The following is a 9,546-nucleotide window of genomic DNA, read 5'->3' on the forward strand; positions in this document are numbered from 1 at the left end:
AAAGCCACGTGGTCCCCGATGAGCTCAGGGGAATGGACAGAGCATCTCGGCTGACCTCTCTTGAGGCCTGTTTGGTCATAAAAACGAAGACCTCCTAGAATCCCAACAACCGAAGGGCGTTTTAGTCAATGACGGTGGCCAGTTCCCAGGACTGGGGATGCCTGGCGCCTAATCCTTGCGCTGCTTCTGTAAGATGCACCTAATGACCCTTGTTTCCCTCCGTGCGCGAGGGGGTCCGGCGCAGAGGCATTGAGTGTCCTGCAGGGTCACAGGGTCTGTGCTGGGACCTGGTTTACCGCTGGCCACACTCACGGCTGCACGGGGGCATTTCTACTTGGGGTCCGGCTACTGAGGCACTGGACTGGTGAGAACTAACGTCGCTGTTCCCTGACGGCTTCCTTCAGGCCACAGTGTGCCCTTAGCCTGTGGGTTTGACCGTCCCTGGCCCAGGGCAGAGCCGGCCTTGGCTTTTTCTTCTCTCTCCTTTATCAGAATCCTCATCAACCTTGCTGTTACCGTCTCTCGCGGGGAGCCCCTCCTGAGGCATGAGCTTGTACTCGTCTCGGGGGGACCCAGAGGCCCTCTCGCCCAGGCCTTGTCTGTCCAGGCAGAGGGACGAGGCCCAGAGAAGAGAAGAGGCATTGCTGTCAGAGACCAGAGTCGGGACTTGAACTCAAGCCCCTGGCCCCATGTTAGTGCCATTTTCCTTACATCCTGTCACCTGCCTGATGGTCAGGTGTACGTCAGTTTGACCAGGGCATGGTGTCCGTGGTATATAATAAAAGAGTAAAGTGGGTGCTTCTGTGAAGGTGCTTTGCAGATGTGGTTGGCATCTACACCCAGTTCACTGTAAGAAAGACTGACTTTGTGGGTGAGCCTCATCCAATCAGTTAAAGACCATAAGGGAAAATGGAAGTTTCCTGAAAAGGAAGAAATTGTGCCCCAAGACTGTAGTACTCACTTCTGCCCGAGTTTCTAGACTGCTGACTTGCCCTGGATTTTTATCAGCCCAAATGATCGATGAACTTATGACTTAAAATTAATTTTATTCATATTTATCTATCCATCCATCCATCTACCCTTCTATTAATCTGCTTGTCTTTCTATCATCTATCATTTATCAATCATCTATCTATTCATCCTATTGGTGCTGTATCTCTAGAGAACTCTAATTGATACATTGTTCTAAAGGAACTTATGTAGCCACATAATTTTTGTTTTTGTATATAGATGACATATGCAAATTTAGAAAAAATACATAAAGTAATAAGATTATCTAAAAGGAATTTCTCCCTACTAAGAATGGCCAAGCACAAAACCAAACACACCAGTTAGCAGATGGGCTGGGAGAGGCTGGCTCGGCTTTCTTGGGGGAGGCACTAAGGAGGCTGATGGAACCGACGGTTTGCAGGGAGAGACATCAGTGTGCCCAGCCAAGGGCTACCTTTCTCCCATCTGTTTCAGGCCCAATAAGAAACAAGCAGAAAGTTTTGCAGTGGAATATAAAGAAAGGAGTTAGCTGGAACACGCACACACATACACATACACACACACACACGCACACACATGCACACACACACGCACACACACACACACATGCACACACACATGCACACACATGCACACACACACACGCACACACACACACACTTTGGCCTTTTTCCCTCCTCCTCTTGCTTCCTAGAACCCAGGTACACAGGTCAAGGGCCTCAGCAAGCATCTTGGACCGTGGGAAAAGCCATGACCTTGACCTTGACATTCTGGGACACAGAACAAATGCCAGCAGTGACTCCTTCTGGTCTTACTAAATTGCAAAACAAAATTCTTTCATGTTTAAGCTTCCATCCTTGATGCTCAGAGCCCTAGCGGCTCCTAACCTGTGCGGGCTGTGGCACGGGGTGGCCTGCCACAGGCAGTAGAAGCTGGTATTTGAAAGTGAGCGAATGAAGCAAGTGGCTAGAAAGATGCCATCTTGGTAAACGCTGCAGACAAGCAGCTGGTGACCTTGCGGTGTATCAGCAAACGTTTGTTAGACGGTGTCATCTACTAACCCCTGCGGTGTGTTTCACATGCCAGCCGAGGCTGGAGCAACGGGGATATGGCCAGAAGAATCCAGACTGTTGGCAGCAGGGTTTGGGGTGGGAGCCGAATTCCTCCTCCATCCAGGCTGCAAGCAGAGGCGCATGGAAACTGCTTTCCCGACTCACGTGCCTCCACGGTGGGCTGTAATTTTTGTGTGCACATGTTTATTCAAGATGATTTTTTTAAGACATGGCAAAACCCACAGGACATAGAATGAACCATCAGGGATGGGCACACCGTGCAGACCTCACCCCCATTCCTCTCTAGAACCCCTCATTCCCAGGGGGACTCCTGTGCCGGTTAGGCACTGGCTTCCCACATGCCCTCCCACCACCCTGGCACCCCATCTCTGTGGTTTTGCTCTAGGGACCTCATATAAGTGGGATCCTGCAACGGGTGCCCTTCTTCACTTGGTGGGCACCTTCCTGTGGTAGCACGTGTCAGAATGTCCTTCCTCTTCACAGCTGACGGGTTTCCTGTCGTCCATGCTCGCCGTGTTCGGTTCATCCATTGGTTTGTAGGTGGACATGGGTTGCTTCCTCCTTTGGGCCACTGTGCAGAAGTGCCTACAAAGAGGGGTGTACAGATGGAGTCCTGCAGGATCACAACTGCCCAACTCCGCCTGTCCCCGGAGCTGAGTGGCTGTAAGTGGTGACTTCAAAGTGGCAGCCCCAGCAGGAGGAGTGAACCTTCTCACCAAGCAAAGGTGCTGATGTCCTGGCAGAGAGAGGACTGGACATCCCCTCACGTCAGAACCCATCTTTTAGGTGCTGGGGGCTGGGGACTGTGTGGCCGGTAAGGAAAACAAGCAACTCTGGCCCTGAGGACGTGTCTAGGTAAGGCCTTTGGCTCCACGCGCTACTTGCGTGGAATGGACTGGAAGCAACCAGCACCAGAGTGGGCCAGGTTCTGAGAGAACGTGTAACCACAGAAGTGTGGACGATTCCCAGGCCTCCAGAGGCAAGGAACAGGAGGTGGGCTCCGGAGCCCAGGGCCGCCTGAGGAAGACCATCCCCCAGTGGGCCTCCGAGATGCAGCCAGGGAGACGGACACGCCTAGACAGACCTTCCGGGGGGAGAGCGATGGAGCCAAGGATGAAGGCAGACTCCAGGGCGGGAGCAGCGCTGGCCACGGGATGCCGTCTGCTGCTGAGCCGGCGGCCTCACTATGTTTAGGTAACTGTCAGGGGCCCTTGGCAGCGGGGTGGTCCCCATTATTCTCTTTTCCTTATGGGAGCTGTTTTTTTAAACAATGATCTTCCTTTTTTGGTCATTGCATGTGGGACTTGTTGGGGACAGACTCTTTGCCCTTTTGTTTTTAGAGCGTTGGTCACCAGGACCAACCCTGTCTAGAACTGATATAGGAGACTATCTCCCAGGGGTCCTGGACACCCCAGTGGGAGGACCAAGTGCCAGTGAACGTGGAAGGGATGGTGTGTGTGTAGCTCAGAGGTAGACTGTGGTGGACGCTCCTAATCCTTGCCAAAAGAACCCCAGTTTTGTTGTCAGCGACAAGTACATGGCTAAAAAATCAAAAACAAAACAAAACTCCAACAGCTCATGTGGTGTAATCTCTGGATGGCATCCCACTTGCCTTCAGCCCTTTCTTCCAATCAGGAATGCAAAGATGATGGCTGGAGCACCGGCAGCCAGTCCTGGGGCAAGCACACGAGAATCCCATCCTGGCTCCTGACGACAGCCTCATGGACTGCGTCAAGCCGGACTGACCCCTGGGCTTTCTGCAACGTGAGACACGGAGGGAACACCCACCTGTGGGCTTAGTGGCTGAGATTTGGCTCAGAGTTCCAGGTAGCTGCACGCAATCCCTCGGTGCTCTCGGCTTGAAGTTCTGAGGTCCCAGTCGGGTCACATGAGGTCGCGTGGTGGCCGGGCAGTGAGGAGGACTCCTGATCACAGAAGCAAAGTGATTTGCCAGAACCAGGAAGTGGGGCGTCGAGGCCTCAGGATATCTCCCCTGGCCACCCCTGTGAGCTGCACGTCCCACTTCCTGTCGGGGCCCTGAGAGAGTGACAGTCGGTCGGTCATCGTGGGAGACTTTTCCAGGGCTGGGGGAGGGGGGACAATGGGGAGGCTGGGCAGTCCGCTCACTGAAGTAAGAGAAGCCCATCAAGGACAAACCGTGCTGACTCGAGGCCCTGTCCCTCATCCTCGGACGTCAATGCGGGCTTCCTGAGCCCCGGCCTGTTGGGTGGGGAGCCGCAGCTTCCTGGGAAGGACCCGGCTCCAGCAGCCCTTGCTCCAGGCTGCGAGGGTGCAGCCAGGCCGCGAGCGGGCAGGGAGGTGCGCGGGGATGCCATCTGTCGGAGACTTGCCCACCGTGTCCCTCCCCGTGCCCCAGTCCCTCAGAAATGCTACTGAGCACCAGAAGAGTGAGGGGCAGCGCTGGCCCCGAGACCTCGCAGGGTCCGCGACCTGTTGCCTGCTCTGAGCCTCACGGGTTCTGCTTTGCTTCATCCCTGGTGAGGGCTCCCGAGCCCTGGCCTCCTCGGCGTCTGTACCTTCCCTGGCTTCTGCCCGAGGCTCTCTGCCACGTGGCATCGTGGCTGGCTGTCCTTGGTCAGGCCATGAGGTCCCCTGTCCCTACCTCCCAGGCCACGGCTCTCAGGCCGCAGGACTCAGGTCACAGCTGCCACCTCCCGCTTGGTCCTCCCCCACAGCACCTGTGCCACCTGCACACAGTCCTGGCTGGGGCTGCGAGGGAGGAGACTCCCCTGATCAAGACAGGGACATCCCCGAGAAGGTGGCTCTGCCCTGGGGACCCGGCAGGACCCTCTGGGACTGGGGACTGGACAGAGAAGTGGGACCTGGTCAGGGAGCTGCGGGGCAGGGTGGGGCCCACTTCTGCTCCTAGGTCAGGGGGAGCAGGAGGATGAGGAGCTAAAGAACCCTGCGGTGGGGCCGGAGGTCACAGCAAAGGCTGAGAAGAGCCACAGCAGGACCCGGCCTCGAAGCTGGAAAGGACGGGGGCGGTGAGCACAGAGCTGGGCACTCCTCTGGGGACGGTCTATGGCCTTTCATTTTCCATGGTTTAATGGGCCTCCCTGGTTTTGGAAAGATGGCTGTGGAGGAACACAGGAAGGGGACAGGAACCTTGTGAAAAAAATGTCCCCGTGCCAGAGGTGTACAGCACGTTCAATATCTTAAAAAATGGGCTTCTCTGGGCAGGGGAGAAGAAGGGGTCTTAGTTCATGTTGTGCTGCTATAACAAAATTCCACAGAATGGGGGATAATTTATAATGAAAATAAATTTATTGGCTCACCATTCCAGAGGCTGGACGTTCAAGACTGAGGAGCTGGAATCGGGTGGGGCCTTCCTGTTGCATCGTCCACGGAGGACAGGGAAAAGAGGGCAAGAGACTGGACTCCAGCCTCTAGGTCTCTTCCACTCGATGGCTGCACACCTGCCTAGACCCCGCCCACCAGCACTCTTGCACTGGGAGGTAAGTTTCCAACCCACACTCTCGGGGGACACATTCAAACCAGAGCAGGGCAGTGGCAGCCAGGTAGGTCACCTCGAGTGCCACAGTGACTTGGGCGGGGAATGATTGGCAGGCTGGGGGAGATGGGAGAGGTGGGGACCCTGGAGCTCCAGAGAGGAGGGTGCATGAGAGAGGAGAGTGGGGGAACCCGGGGCCTGGGGTGGAAGGGGTCAGGGCCAAGGACTTTGTGTCCAGAGCTGTCACAGCCACCTTAAAATGTGCTCTCGCTGGGCTGTGCAGTGGCCCCAGCTGCCTCCCCTTACCCCCCAAAGCCACAGAGTGCTTTGTGCACACAGGTCTCAGGATGGAGAGATCAGAATCGATTTGGGGCAGAGAGAGGCAGCAGCCCCAAAGCCAGTCTGAGAGCTGGGGAATCGGCAGATTCAGGGGGGACCTGTGAAGACATCAGCCCCCCAAGTACCTCCAGAGAAGGGAGGGGCTGCTGAGCACCCCAGGCAGGAGGGTGGGCTGGAGACCGGGAGTGGGGCCCTGGTCTGCTCTTCAGTTTACAGCAGCAGGGCTCAGATGCTGTCGTGGTAGGCACAGGAGCAGGGTGGGTTTGCAGAGGTTTGGAAGAGCGGCTGCCAGGAACAGGCGATGGATACAGAGGTGGTCCTGCATTGCCCAAGCCCTTGTGGAAAACTGAATCAAAACCGTTACTGTACAGACGCTTCTTGATTTACCCTGGACATGTGATAAACCATCCTTAGTCAAAAATATTGTCAGTTTTGATGTATTTGAAACACCTAACCTGCCCAGCATCCTAGATTAGTAACAGCCTACTGAGGAGTGCGGGTGTCTCCCCGGGCATCGTGGGGCTAACTGGGAGCTGCGGCAGCTGCTGATGCCCAGGAGAAGATCAAAACCCTACAGAGGAGGACTATCCTGCATGCATATCGATCTTGACCACTGTAAAGTAAAAAATGGAAAGTTGAATCATCATAAGTCAGGGACCATGAATGTATCCCTGGGAAAGTTGGCTGCTGGGGTGAAGGGGTTTCAGGGGTGAACGTTTCTCAGATGGTCTCTCCTGGAGGGAAGGGTGTGGCAGGGAGGGAGGTCAGCGGGTGGGGAGGAGCATCAGGGCAGAGAGTGCTTGGGGTCTGAGAGGTGAAGGGGAGATTGGAGGCCCCAGAGTATCAGCTGGGAGAACACTGCTTGCTTTGAGGCTCCTACATCTAGAACATTTCACATGCACAACGGGGACTAGGTTAATATTCGTTGAATTCATGGAGGACAGAAGCCCCCTGGATGATAGTAATCTTGCTACCAATGGCCCTGCTGATTTCCAGTTATTGCTGGTCAGACATGAGCCACAATCCCAACGTCTGGCCACTTCTGCTGCCCTGGTACAATGGAGGTGCTCAGCTGTTATCGAGTGTTGGAGGTAGGAAGGAGAAGACGCACCAACTGGAAAGACCAGGCCCCAACTGTGTGAGCTCATGGCCTATGGGCAGAGTCGAGTCTCCCAAACGCACATGTTGATGTCCTGACCCCTGGGACCAGAGAAAGTGACACAAGGTCTTTAAAGATGTTTAAGGTCAATGAGACCATTAGGATGGAACCTCATCCAATCTGACGGGGTCCCCACAGAAAGACTACGTGAGGACAGAGACACAGAAGGAAGGCCACGTGAGTGCACAGGGCAAGATGCACCTCAAGCCTGGAAGGCAGCCCTCAGGAGGAACTGGCCCCGCGGACACCCTGATCTTGGACTTGCAGCCTCCAGAATGTGAGAAAATAAGTGTCCATTGTTCAAGTCGCACAGTTGGTGGCCCTGTGTTATGGCCTCTTGATCAGACATTATCAACATGGACATTAAGGCTCACGGGTGGGATGGGGTGAGACACACAACCAAGGTAGGTCCCTCCCACCAAAGAAAGGGGAAGGACACTGGTCCCAGGGCAGAGCAGGGCCTCCTGAGAAGTTAGACCTTATTGTTTTTTAAAGTGTCCAGTCTGTCCTAACTCAGTTCTTAAAAGAATACAATAAATGTAACATGTTAGACGTAAAATATGGTCAGAGTGTCCTCACCCTTGGATATCAACTCAAGGTCAAATCACAGTGTCTAAATGCCTCCTCTCAATATCTGTTCTTGTCCCATCTTGTGCAGGTGACAGGCAGAGAATGGATGTGGTGGGAGTTGGAAGTGAGTCCACTTCAGCTGGTGACACATATTCTATAGCACTGTTCTACAGCACTTGGTCACCCAGGTAGCTAGCTGTGTCCTGGGAGATCCAAGGGGCTGTCAATCACCCCCTCCAGTGACAGTGCCCCGAGATGGAGCTGCTGGTGGCCTGGCCTGTGCAGCTGAGAGGCCCCTCTCTGCATCAGCAGAAGGGATTTGAGAGGGGATGGGAGGAGAATCCAGATGTTGCTCACCATGGTGTGGAGTCAAGGCGACTGAGGAAGCTAAACTGTAGCAGGATGCCTGCAGCTTCGCTTCGGGAGAGTGGCTGTTCCTTGGTGGAGGAATCCCTGGGGCTGCAGATGGACTGCTCATGGTCCTGGGCAGAGGTCTGTGAGATGGACTTGGGGAGAGGACCACCGACGGGAAGGGGCTGGCGGACCCGCAGAGGAGCAGCACTGGGTCCCCGTTCCTGCTGAGGCCCGGGGTCTGAAGTAACCCAGCCCACAGGAGTGAGTGGATTCTCCAGAAGCTCCCCATCTGTGAAGTGGAAAGAGGATGGTGACCGGCTGGAGGTGTCCCGGGGAACATGGCTGGGTGGAAAGCCAGGTTGACCCGGGAAGCAGGTGGCTGAGGCGGGCTGAGGGCAGAGAATGGACGTGGTGGGAGTTGGAAGCGAGTCAGAGGGACGGAGATCTTGGACTGAGTCTCTTAATCTGAGCATGTCCAGGTGGCCAGACCTGGATGTGGACAGGTGAGTCACTGAGGTGGGGCCAGGTGAAGGGCATTGAGGAGGGGGGATTTGCAGCCAGGGTATGGGCTGGGCATCATTCAGGTGTGGAGGTCTCAAGGCAAGGTGGCAGTTCTGAAGGGGACAGGGAGATTGATTGGCATTGCCAGGCGCCACACTCCACCGGGAAGGGGCAGAGTGCAGGAGACCAGGGGACCGCAGCAGCAGGGAACAGCAGGCGGCAGAGCCCAGTGGTGTGCTCTTCACAGGCAGGGGACCGTGCTCAGGGGATTAAGGGGGGTCTGCCAGGGGCAGGTTACAGGGAGACAGCCCATGCCGGGAAGGCCTGGGGTGACGCAGAGACCCCCCAGGGCTGCAGAAAGCCAGGTCCGGCTGGGAAGCAGAGGGTCCTCTGTGGAAGGCTGGGGCTGAAGAGGAGCGCTCTGAAGACCAGACGGTCCCGGGCTCCGCAGACATGGGGTGCAGGAAAGGAAGGGCAGCGGGGAGCGCACCCGTGATGGGAGGGGCTGCCTGGAGGGTCGCACTCCTTCTGTGCTGGGAAGGACAGGCAAGGGACAAGCCCAGGAGGAATGGCCTGCCGAGCTGTCCAGCTGTGGTCACAGGCAGTGACGAAGCTGGCTGTGGTGTTTGCCCTGACTGTACATGCTCTGTGGCTAGGAGCTAGCTGTGACCCCCGACACACACACACACACACACACACACACACACACACACACACCTCGCCAGCCTCCAAGGACGTTGTCCCCTCTCCCCTGCAGCCTCCTATGGCTTCCAGACTAGTGGCCTGCAGCTGCCTCCCCGCCCCTTCTGCAGCTCTTCCGCTCTCGTCTCCTGGGACAGCTCTCCTGCGGCCTCCTGGGCTCCCTCCCTGTCACAGCCCAGCCTCTTCCCTGTGGCCTTTCAGCCCCCTCGGGCTGGGTCCCTCTGCAGGCTTGTAGGTGCTGACACCTGCCTCCCCACTCCCCACCCCATTCCCTTTGGACCCTCAGTCTCTTCCTCCTTTTATGACTTGGGTCTATGCTGCCAGCACGATGGGAAGACATGGAGGTTGCTGTCCACTGCCCATCTCCAAAGTATAGCTGCCAT

The 9,546-nt window shown here is 56.0% G+C and overlaps 2 long non-coding RNA genes across 2 annotated transcripts; both read right to left on the bottom strand.

Moving 5' to 3' along the window:
- Nucleotides 1–2,224: 2,224 nt before the first annotated feature.
- On the bottom strand, nucleotides 2,225–5,156 carry LOC144370569 (uncharacterized). The gene is made up of 2 exons (XR_013430483.1): nucleotides 3,852–5,156; nucleotides 2,225–2,648 (listed from the first exon to the last, which is right to left on the bottom strand). It is a non-coding gene; the product is annotated as an uncharacterized LOC144370569 (long non-coding RNA).
- A 77-nt stretch (nucleotides 5,157–5,233) lies between these two features.
- LOC144370263 (uncharacterized) lies at nucleotides 5,234–9,016 on the bottom strand. The gene is made up of 3 exons (XR_013430157.1): nucleotides 7,964–9,016; nucleotides 6,003–6,223; nucleotides 5,234–5,416 (listed from the first exon to the last, which is right to left on the bottom strand). It is a non-coding gene; the product is annotated as an uncharacterized LOC144370263 (long non-coding RNA).
- Nucleotides 9,017–9,546: the final 530 nt, after the last annotated feature.

Source organism: Ictidomys tridecemlineatus, chromosome 14 (genome assembly GCF_052094955.1).
Source record: "Ictidomys tridecemlineatus isolate mIctTri1 chromosome 14, mIctTri1.hap1, whole genome shotgun sequence".
Lineage (NCBI taxonomy): Eukaryota > Metazoa > Chordata > Mammalia > Rodentia > Sciuridae > Ictidomys > Ictidomys tridecemlineatus.